The following is a 12,469-nucleotide window of genomic DNA, read 5'->3' on the forward strand; positions in this document are numbered from 1 at the left end:
AAAGAAAGAAACAAAGAGAATCCCACAACATCCTATGATCTTCCCTCCCACCCCAGATGCTTACCACCAGAGAGCTTATCTCTATCATCCTCCACATGGGGACGATCCAAAGCTGTTCCTTTGTAAGAAAGAAAAGAAGTTCCAACACAGAAGCTTTTTGTGCTTCTCTTGTCTGCCTAACCTCTGCTCTTTCCTTCAGTTATTGCTCCTCAATGTGTAGCAGCTTTTGTGTTGACCTATTGGCAAATTTGAGAATAAGGGACTCTGGTCTTTAAGAACCTTTATCCTTCTCACTGCATCTTTAAGTGGGGTGTTGTACAGCATCTTCTAGCCCCATTAATATGTCCTTTTTCTTTCAGCTTAAATGACTGTTTCAGTGTTTGTCACTCTCTATTACTTTCACCTTCTATTTTGCTGAGCAAGAAAAGATGGCTACCAAATGTCAATTTTCTCCCTATTCAGGATTGAGAGATACAAAGCAAAAAGAGGGCAGAGGTTTAAGTTCAATTTTATTTTTAAGTTTGTTAAATTTAACAGCAACAGCAAAATCTATTTTTTTTTCTTTAGCTGTGCAGAAATAACAGCAGACTCTTGGCTACTGTGGGGTAAATGGACCTCTTGGACCCACAACTTGTCTTATATAAATACAAAACAGCTCCACTCTGTTCAGCTGCACATCAGTTGAGAAACTGAAACAAGTGAGCAAAGGTGAAAGAAACATTTGACTGTTGAGAAAATGTCAGAGCCTTCTCATTTTCATGTCTACCTAATGGTAATATCTATAGTGTACCCATTCTTTCAAACATTTTTGTTTATGTCTAGAAACACACAAAAATGTCCATGCACACTCTCCTACAGGAGAGAGTCTTGATGTATATAATTGTAACCAAAGTTAGTCACTTTTCAAAATTGTAATTGTATATGAGGGCTGTTGCAGTGAGTATATCATTAAAAACAGACTAAAATAGTAGCAGAACAGCTACCATAAAAAATTCATGTTGCAAAATTAGCCTATCCATTTTCACAATATATAATCATGCATAAGAGAAGGTTTCTTGTAGCAATGTAGAATGACTCAGTGTTAAATTATATGATGGCTGAAACCATTTAAGACTGTTCAGAATCTAAAACATAAAAATGAGGTCTGAATAAACATAACATTGTGGAGTTCTAGAATGTGGTAGCAACTATATAGATACTTTCACTTACTGAGAATGGTTACATGGGAAGCTTTTATTCTACTCTGAGTAGCAGGAAATAAGAAAAGATATTCTCATCTTTTGAATTTCAACTTAAAAATTCCAGTATGAGCAAATCATGGGAAAATATCCCAAAGGCCATGGTTTGTGTACTTGCTTTGCTTTAAAAAGCCTGCTCTGTGTTTTCCTTACTTTGATGGTTAACTAATCACTAGAGATTTATCGCTGGTTATTTTAGAAGTTCTTCAGTTTTTGAGATCTGCAGAACCAATTGCTTTCACAGGAGCAATAGCATATCAATCAGTATAAAAAAAATTATATCAAGAAATAATTGTTACTGTTGCACAACAATCATAAGAAGAATTGTTTACACTTTTTCTTCTTAAATCAAGAGGAAGAAAGAATAGGGAAAGAGAAGGAATGAAGGAAGGCAGGAAGGAAAAGGAAGGAAGAGGGAAAGAGGGAGAGAGAAAAAGAGGGAAGGAGAGAGAAAGGAAGAGAGAAAGAAGGCAAGAAGGCAAGAAGGCAAGAAAGAAAGAAAGAAAGAAGGCAAGAAAGAAAGAAAGAAAGAAGGCAAGAAAGAAAGAAAGAAAGAAGGAAAGAAAGAAAGAAAGAAAGGAAGAAAGAAAGGAAGAAAGAAAGGAAGGAAGAAAGGAAGGAAGGAAGGAAGAAAGAAAGAAAGAAAGAAAGAAAGAAAGAAAGAAAGAAAGAAAGAAAGAAAGAAAGAAAGAAAGAAAGAAAGAAAGAAAGAAAGAAAGAAAGAAAGAAAGAAAGAAAGAAAGAAAGAAAGAAAGAAAGAAAGAAAGAAAGAAAGAAAGAAAGAAAGAAAGAAAGAAAGAAAGAAAGAAAGAAAGAAAGAAAGAAAGAAAGAAAGAAAGAAAGAAAGAAAGACCAGCAATAGAGAGCTGCAAAGAAAGCATAGGAATTGCTGAACTTAGTAGACCTGAGAGGGTGATCATTTCTGTCACACTGTAGAAGTTATTGTATTTTTTTTCCCAGAATATAAGAGCTCAAGTAAGTCTGACACAAAGTGTACAAAAGAACATTAATGAATAGATAGTTTAGCGACTTCTATGACTTTTAGAAAATGTTTTTAAATACTGTTTGTTTGTGATAAAAATGGAACAATCCACCAAGTAAAGGAATGAACTTATCAGGGAACTGAGTCTCAGTTAAAGAATGTGGTGACTTGAGAGAACAAGAAACTAACAGATATCTCACCTACAAACTATTTCAGTCCTCTATGTAGTCATGATTCCCAGAAAAATACAGATTCTCCTTTCCCAGGGATATAGCCAAAGTCTGAAGATTTTCTGTTGACTTCAACAGGTATTGGTTGAACTAGTGACTTGAACAGGTACTCACAAGGCCCCAGATGAGTTATATACTTGCAGTCTTTGTTTAGTTGACCCTGGTCACCACTGGCTATCACCAAAATGAATCTGCTAATGATCAGAGTAATTTTGTTTAAAGCAGAAAAAAACCCTGCAGTAATAAAAATGCCAGAAATATCAAAAATATGCATGTGGTTAATCAGGAATTTAAACAAAACAGCAGTTGCCCTTAAACAGAAATTTGGTTCATCACTACCAAAGAAGAAAACCTTGGAGTTAATTCCACACACATTTTAAAAACAACAGTAGTATATGTTTTATTTGAAAAAGGCAATACAGAAGAAAATACCAATACTTATTAATGGATGAAAATTCTCTGTTCCTTATAAATGGATAATTTGCTATTAAATTAAAAAAATTCATCATAAATAACTGATTTTTTTTTGCCTCCTCACAAATTCTCAACATATCAAAATTTGTGGGTTTTTAAACTTAACTACTGAGTAATTTCTGTTAAAAAAATCTTAATTTGTGGCTTGTTTACAAGTACATTATGAGACTTAGACTTTCAGAATTAAATTAATGTTGAATGGAAGACAAAAAGTTCATGTGATGCCTAGTTCCCATGTTTTATCCCTTTCACTACAGTATTGTTTGTGTTCCAGTTTTATCTACAGATATGGAATTTACCTTTCTAATAAGTGAATGAAACTTTAAAGTAATATCATACTTTCAAGTTATTTCTCAACTCCAGAAGATAATATTTTAGCATACATTTTGAAAATGATGAGACTTAAGCAGGAAATACATTTTATATACAAATGCTTGCAAAATGAAATTAAAATTTTCTTTCCACACACATTCTGTAATAGTCATGCTAACATTTGGCCATTTTTATACATTTTCTTGCCAGAAAACACTGTTGTTGGAGTATTTTTGGAAACAGGATATGAAAAGAATGTGATCACAGCTATGGTACTTTTTAAAAATCTATTAATATACTTGAGATTTTTTACAGTATTTGTCCTGCTTTATAATTCATTAAGCAGTATTAGTTCAATGGAAAAAATGTCTATTTCTTAGGTAAATAATTACATTTTTACTCCTGGATTACAGAAGAACTTTAGTTCCATACAGAGCGATACAAACTCTTACTGACATTTCCTCTTTAATTTTTAAAATAAAGCATCTTTCATTTTCTTCTTGAAGACAAGAGAAAATAAGACAATAAATATTTCACATTAAAAATTAATACCATCTTTGACAACTGTTCTGTGCTCAAATTAACTAAAATAATTTCTGTGATACTGTGCTATTCATTTTTACAGGAATATTTTATTTGTGTGGTCTTTCATGGCTGTGGGAAATGTGAAACAAAGCTATAAAAAAAGAAGAGGAGGAATCTTCTGAGGATATTTAACCACAAACACATTATACTTTCCTACAAAAGAGAATAATGAAGCAGTGTATCTTGAATGGATCTGCACTTTGAAACATAAATATTAATAACAAAATATATTCTGATCTTTGATATTTATATATGTAGTCACAAATACTAAATTCTCCGGTATGGTTCATAGAGATGAATTCTCAGAAAAGACTTACCAACCAGCCTGAGGAAAAAGAAAAATCAGATTGCTCTTATATCAAAACTTTGTAACGAGAAAAACAATCTGCACAATGAAAACAACCTTGTAATACCTTTGACCAAATCCAAACCTTATAGAAATTCTTATAGATCAAAATAAGATAATTTTCCTTGTCTCTTCATTTTTAGATGTAGGCAGACAAAGGAAGTCAGAAATACTGTGGAAAACCTTATTCTTCACATTATCAGACTGTGAAGAAATAAGAATAGCTGATAGCATTCAGTGACTCTGTAGTCGTTAGACTTGCTTTGTCTTCATGACATTTAGATGGCAAGAAAGTTGTCTACAAGAATGTCTGAGAAGCTGATCCCTTATATCACAGGCCTGTATTTTTTGCTGCTTCCTCCCTGTGCATTAAAAGGTGCTCAGTTTGGAGAAAGTTTTTTGAAGAGATCTCTGTACACATCTGAAAATCCGATAAGAGTACAAATACAGTGTGTGTCTGTGTGTATAGTTACATTTGCACGTTAGTCCATGTATTACTGACAGCCAAAGCAGAAAGCTTTCCGTGTTTCAGATGACTCCTTCATTAAGGATCTTTCCTTTCTTCATCTTTTGTGCTCTTTCCTGTATTTAACGCTAACTACTTCCAAGTCTTTAGCTATAATTTCTGTCCAGAATAAATTCCTCATGTCTTATGGTTGGCAGAAGGCCTTGTGTAAAAGCTGTGATTGTTTCCCTAACAGTAATGTCTTCAATTGTTCCAAAGCTGAAGTCTGGAGGAGATAACTCGAGGAAAACACTATATGGTCAAATATCATACTTGAGCATAAGCCATCAGAAGCAGTATGCTAGTGGATGGCAGTTTGTTTAGAATTAGGAGAGATTTAGCTAAAATTAAGAACTTTAGCTTACAAATGTTAGATGCCATACTCATTTCCAGAGCCTCTGTCATTAAAGTTTCTATAAGTGGAGAGAGCTACAGCTACAGCTGGGCACATGACATGCTCCCAGAGTACAATAGAAGAATAATAGTCATGCTTACATGCTTGAGGCTTTTCTAGGCCAACAGCAATGCTTTCCTGGAAGCTGGAGAACCAAAGAGTTTATTTTTGCTTTTGCTTTTTCCTTTTTTTATCCCCAGTTTTCCATCTACTCTACAGCTAGTGTAAAAAAACCTGTAAATTTCAGAATGTTAATGAAACACAATTCAGTCAAATTTTTCATGTTTTTTTTCTCTCATATCCTGTTTAATTTAATTGTCTCAGACTTTAAGAAGATTAACAGGGATTATTTCAGATACTTCATTTTACATTAAGAAAGATTCCCAATATGGATAGTCTTTACTATCAGCATTACTCACAACTTCTTAATAACTAGTTACTGTTTGCCTTGAAACTCCATCTATCCCCTGCAAGCTTGGCTTGGCTTGCAGTGCTATTAAGTGTATTTCAGGCATCATGACACTGCTTTCAGACTGAATTGTTACATCAATCATTACACAGTGGGACCAGTTACTGGTGCCAATTCAGGATGTAGAGGTATTAATGATATAAATGGGAGGAGAGTGGAACAGGGCTGCATTAATTAGAAAGGAGAAGAACAGAAATATTTAATGAATTTGTATCAAATTCAAGAGACCTCAAAAAGAGATAAAAATGATCAAAACTGGAAGGAAATCATGTCAGTATTTCTAAAAACAGACATTATTGATTTGTTTTTAAAACTTATTTTGACTAAAGGATATATTAGAAAAGGGTTTCAACTTGCAAAATAAAAGAGAATGCTTTATTTTAGGTGGAAAAAATGAATTTGTGTGACCTTCGTCTTCACCAAGAAAATAAAAAATTAACCTTCTATTGACCCAAACACATTATAGAGTTCTGTTTTTTCATTTCAGTCAGAGAACCATAGAGAAAATAGTCAGCTTTTCAGATAGCTCTACATGGAAGACTCCCCACTGCTGTTTGTAAGTCTTACAAAAGTGTAGTTCTTACCCACCTTTGTAAAACATTTTGGGCTCCTCAGGTCAAAGGCATTGCATAACTGCAAAGCATTACTGTGTTTATGTTGTTACCCTCAGGATATAAAACAAGAAATTTTTGTGGCCTGTGATTTCATTCTATACAGTGATCTGCCTGAACTATTTCTGATGTTGTTTACAGCTGTAGGAACTGGAGCATAGTTGCCTTTTTTACAGAAGAAAACAGTTAAAGATTTTGGTTTTGGGATTGGTTTAGTTTGAGATGGCCATTTTCCTTTTACAGTCTTCTAGAGGCTTGTATATTGGAGCTTCTGAACAATCAGCTCAAGTTATGCTCCATAAATATTCAACAATTTTGCCCCTATGGTAAAACCATGTTGATGATCTGCTTTCAAGAATTGGCAATCACATTCCACCCCTGCCATGAAGGCTTGAATCAGCCTTTCAGTGCAGATATGGTTAGTTTACAGATCTGGGGATAGAGGCTAGTGAGCAGAGGGGTCAGTGAAGGGAATTTATCCAGCAGTGGAATAGCCAACATGGATTGCATTATTCTGCCAAGTAAGGAGAGGAAAGCTGCATGGCACATTTCAAGAAGTCTTTCAGTGAACACAGACACTTACGATCCAAATCCCAAAAATTACCTTTGCTTTGTCCCTTCAGTAAATAGAATGTGTGTATAAAAAGCAAAATGCTTGGTTTTATTAACAAAATTTAAAAGCTTGTCTACATATTTTAGGTGAAGAAGCAAGACATTAGTTTCCCCAGGATCTACAGTTGTTTTCACACAGGTCTTAGGTTTTAATTATTGGTTAAAGAAACAAAACAAAAAAATAACCAACACACCTGGTTGAAAAAATAATTATTATATGTTCTCAAATGTTACAGTGAATGTTCTGGGCAGGAAAGGTCTGATGAGGGACTAAATGTATGAAGTAGGGTCAGTCTCCACACTGAATAATAACTTCTAGTCACACAAGAGTGGTTTTACATGTATATTGTCAACCAGCAATTGGTTTTAGGCTCAAGAAAACCTTGAGCTGGAGGACCTTACAGTCCTCCAATCCTGCCTGCTAAGGTTTTCCATCCTCTTTCTTGAAACCCTTTTCTCTCATATGTGAACAGAAGTGTTGCTATCCATTTTCTGATTCACAGGTTCCTCTAATCTGAGAAATTGCTACACTGAGGAATGCCTGTGCTGAGGAATTATCTGATAGGGTACCTACTATTGCCTGTTTCAGTTTTCATGGAGAGCATTAATGACTCACTTCAGTAAGATGCATGAATGTCCGATATTCCATATGAAAGACTGAGCTCATCTTGGGCTTAGCAGCCACCAGTGACTGTACAAGTTGTAAGCATCTACTTGAGTAAGACTATAAGAAATAAGCGTCAACCAATTGGACAGTGAAACAAGCACCTGCATTGGTTTAGATATGCACTCAAACTGGTTGATTTGTTAGTGAAATATAATGTTAGGTGTTTTTTCTAACTGAATGTTCTGTTAAAGAAGTTACTATTTACCTAAAATAATTTATTTTTTAAATTATTTACTGAATATTGTTCAGCACAACTGCATTTGTTTCTATTTGTTTCTATTCTGTGACAGATGAACATGCCGATAAATAGGAATCTTTAAGTATGAATACTTGCATTAATTTTCCACAAGTGTTTTACAATGTTTTCTTTAAAAATAATTTAGCCCAAACCAGTATTTTAATAGTAATTTGATCTAGCAAAGAATTTTCAAAAATGTTACAAAAAGAATATAAAGTCAAAACAAAGTATTAACATGAACATTTTGCAGAACTTTTCCAACATTCATCTATCTTCACTGTCTTATGAACTGTAAACAGTGCCCACATTTGTTCGAATACTTAATCAATGTTAAGTATTTTTCTGAGACTGATTTAAGCAAATCAGTTTATTTCCTTACGCTGAACCCAATTTAACAAATCATACTTCCTAATGAGTTCGTTCACAGGCAGCAAATATTCCCAGTTTCTTAACATTAGTTCACATTTTTAATCTGATTTCTTACAGGAATCACTGTCACCCTCAGACAAATGCAACCAGTAGTGACAATCACAGATACAGCAGGCTATAATTTCCAGATTCAGACAAAATCCACTATTTCATTTGGAATTTAAGGAAATCTTATTTTAGTTGCAGTTAGGCAGGTTTATTTGTTTGTGGGGTTTCTTTGCTTGCTTCTCGTGTCTGAAGCACTAGGCTAGGCACTCAAATGGAAAGCTCCTTTGAATGTGGGTTAGCTAGCCTGACTGAAAACATGGGCTGCTTTTTCACTGTCATTGGCTTCTTTAGAAGCAGTACATTGAGTAAAATACTTCACTCCCTTCCCAAAACTCCCTCCTCTGTGCCCTCAAAGGCAAGTCACATTCTCTCAGCAAAGTTCAGACTTGCTGTGCTGTACACAGCAAAACAAAAGATATGATCCCAAAGATATGGAACAAAAGATATGACCTCAAAGATATGAAACAAAAGATATGATGCTGAAAATCCCAGCAACCCACAGGGCCGGGGTCACTCACGTCAGGAGAGGGTAACTCAAGTGTAGCTTCCAGTATTTCCTTTCTTCCATGTGGCTAAGGCATGTGCTGAGCCTCCTGGTAGGTTCTGCAGCAAAGATATACCTACAAATATTTCTTTTAAATCAATGAAGTTGAGTGACTTCACAATGTAAGAGTAACATGAGAGTCAGTTTTAATATACCTAGCCTGGGCAAATGCATAGCAATGAAAACCAACTGTATAAAAAGAGGAAAGCTGTTCATTTTAGGGTTTGTGATAGTTGCCAGATAATATGGATAACACATTTTTTGAGTGTGGATGGCACTATCTGCTTTTGCAAGGGATCACTAATGAAATTAGTCTGTAAAGAATTTCCACTGCGAGCACACCTGAATGAGCCTTGGTCCTTATTTGCTTTTCTTTCTTGCATCAAAGAGGAATAAGCCCCAGCCTAAACCAGACTTCTTTCTCAGGTTTCCGTTCTGTATGCCACTGACTACCACTGAAGTAAACAAATCAGAAAATGAGGTGCCTCAGCGCCTTCCAGGATGCAAGTGTTGACTATATTTTTCTCTTTATATGAGACAGGTACTTATAGATGTTGCTCAGCCTGTCTTCTATTCTGTTTTCATTTGGAAACTGTGTGTTAGGGTTATACCTTGGCCTAATATGCAGGTAGGAATGTTTGTAAGTACTTGCTGAAAAAAATGAATATAGTATAGTATAAAAGCACTGTTGTTAAAATAATGGCATTATACTACCTGGCAAAATAGTGGCTGTATTATAAAGGCTGCATAGTGATTTTCAGTCTGCCTCAAGAATGCAGAACGTGACAACATGATAAGAAGGGAGAGAAACTGGAATTTTCATTATAGCTTGCAACATTCTTTCCAAGTCCTAAGTTAGCTACTGGAAATGTTTGCAGATTGAACTGCCTTTAAATGCTGCTATTTAAATCAATAACTTTAAAATTGCCAACTTCCACAGAAAATGAATAGCACACAACTAAAACAAGTAAGTTCATTTTTATAATTTAAAAAGAGGTATAACCTTGGGTTAAGGTTTGCCACTTGAAATGCTAAAAAAGATACCAAAAAATATTTAAAAAATAAAGCACAAAAAAAGACAGAATTTCTAAAAAAAGGTTTTTCTTGTGCTATTATCCTTGGTAAATACTACAGATGGCAATGCTTTTAAGAAAACTACTGTCTTGTCTGATAACCACTACAATTGTATTTGTACAGGGATTTTTCTACATATTATCAACCTACTCTGTATTTAAAAGAAGCCCTTTTGAACTGAATTCTACCTAATAATATCTGTCAAGAGGTTTTAGTTGTGGGGAGATTATGCTGTGTATACATATGGATGAATCCTTCTAATAGCTATTTGAATTAAATAAAATTGACATTTAATTTCTAAAATCTCCCATTTATTTACAGATGTAATAGGTTTTGTTTCTTGCACTCAGGAGTGTTCTTTTATCTGTTTACAGGCACTAAAGCTATCAGTGTGGTGAAAACTGCACTGTGTTGGAGCTTCACTGAGCATGGCTTTTTCTATTTTCATTTCTGTCAGCTGCAATATGAGGCCATGAGTCTTTTTCAGCTCTGAAAAGTATACACATTTTCAGTCAACATTCATTCATCCCAGCAAAACAACGTTTCTTGGGTTTGGACAATTAGATTATTGCAACACAGTAACATTGTACACCCAAAGAGTGACTTATTTTTCTAAATTGTGTTTTTTTCACACATTTATGAAACATTTCTGAGACTTCTGTGGTTTCATTGCAAAAAAAAAAAAGATATCGTACTTCTTGTGGTTTATCTTGTCCAGACCTCTAAAAATCCTTGCCCACTTCGCAGCATGCAGAACCCTGTTCCGCCCAAGTTCTTCTTGGAAGTAGAAGCAATTGTGAGGAAATGTTTCTATTTGTTGGCTATCACTGTTGAAGTTCTTCAGATCATAGAAAGGGGTTATAGATGTGAGCAATGAAAAGAGAGATTTTTCTTGCTCCTTTCTATGTAGCCACTTTCAGTGGCTCTTAAAATATGCATGATTCCCACACAAAATGCAAACCATAAGAGGGACCATTTTGTGATTGCTTAACCACATAAATTAGACAAACATTTAGTTTGTATTAACTCTTCAAGCAAGACACCATTATAATTAAAACAGCCTTCATTTTTTAGGATTTTAAACCTCCTTGTAGATTACCATTTGAAAACTACCATTTTCAAAGGCCAATTAAAACTGCATTACTACTGCATTTCACAGCAAAGAACAAAGATAATACCACAGCTAAGGTAAAACTGCTTCTTAAGATCTCAAAAGATCCCTTAAAAGCAAAGACTCAGTGCCTAAACATGTCTTTGCAAAAACACTTCTGCCTTCTGGCAAAAAAACTTATATCTGTAGCAGTAATGAAAGAATTGCATATGTTGTACACCAGGTAGCAGGTCACTTTTTGAATACTTTCTTCTTTTAATTTAATTTAAAGTCACATATAACTTAATTTTCTGCATAAATCTTGATTTTTTTTTGTCCAAAAATAAAATCATACTGCAGGTTTTCCAACAGGACAGATTTCTTTTTTGTTAAAAAAGGATAGAATAGCCTTGGAATTCAACATTTGTGATAGCTGCTTCTCTCTTCAGATTCCTATTCATAAAACTTAAATTAAATCGTCATCTACAACTGGAAAATATCAAGGCCTAAACCGTATCTCCCAGCTCAATATTTGTCAAGTAACTTTAATATAGAAGAGTTTTCTTCAAAAATATACAAGATCTACGTAGAATTAGGTGCAGTTCTCATTAGGTTAAGCAGTTATGTTATGCTGATTTGTCAGCCGACATCAGGCAAAGAAATGCTAACACTAATTTTCTGTTTGGTTGTCTTTTACTTCCTACCCCCAGTAACCTATTACAAATTTACAATGAAATAAAGCGGTGGTGACATCTGGCACACATTGCAGCATGATGATTCATCACAACTCAGCGGAAACAATTCACAGTTATAGCTCCTGGAAATGGTTATCAAGCTTGTACTGTGGAAGCTATGGAGTGCATAACATAACATCCTTAAGGCTGCATGGCCATTAGCTGTGCAATGCAACTTACTGTAAATCACCCACAGGTTTGCCTTCTCTCCAGACCCTTCTTTTCTGCCTATGGCTTAGCCTTCCTCTCTGCAGTGTTTCCATTCCTGACTCCAATTCTTCTCACACATGTCTTAGTTCTTGCTTCTGCCACACACCCACTTAGAAAGCTGTATCCTCTGTGACAACGTATTTAAGAAGGGAAATTTAGGAGGAAGAGTGGGAGTTGTGAGGAGGAGTTGTGAGGAAGACACCGATGCGAACACTGAGGTCAGTGGAAGAAAGGAGGAGGAAGGGAGGGAGGTGCGCTGGAGCAGAGACCCCCTGCAGCCTGTGATGAGAGGGCAGGGCCACACTCCTGCTGCTCATGGAGGTCCACAGTGGAGCAGATGCCAACTTGTGGCCTGTGGAAGACCCCACACTGGAGCAGATGGCTGCGCCCAAAGCAGGCCGGGACTCTGTGGGAAGAAGCCCCCACTGTTGTAGTTTGGCGCTGGGAGAATTGCAACACGCGGTGGGGGACCCACATTGGAGCAGCACAGGAAACGCTACAGCCTGGGGGAATGACTCATATTGGATAAAGTTCATAGCAGACTGTCTCCTGTGAGAGGGACACCATGCTGGAGCAGGGGAAGAATGCAAGGAGTACTCCCCCTGAAGAGGAAGGAGCAGCAGGACTGACTGTAACCCCATTCCTTGCTCCCTGCATCGTTGAGTGGGAGGAGGTAG

Source organism: Strix uralensis, chromosome 4 (assembly GCF_047716275.1).
Source record: "Strix uralensis isolate ZFMK-TIS-50842 chromosome 4, bStrUra1, whole genome shotgun sequence".
NCBI lineage: Eukaryota > Metazoa > Chordata > Aves > Strigiformes > Strigidae > Strix > Strix uralensis.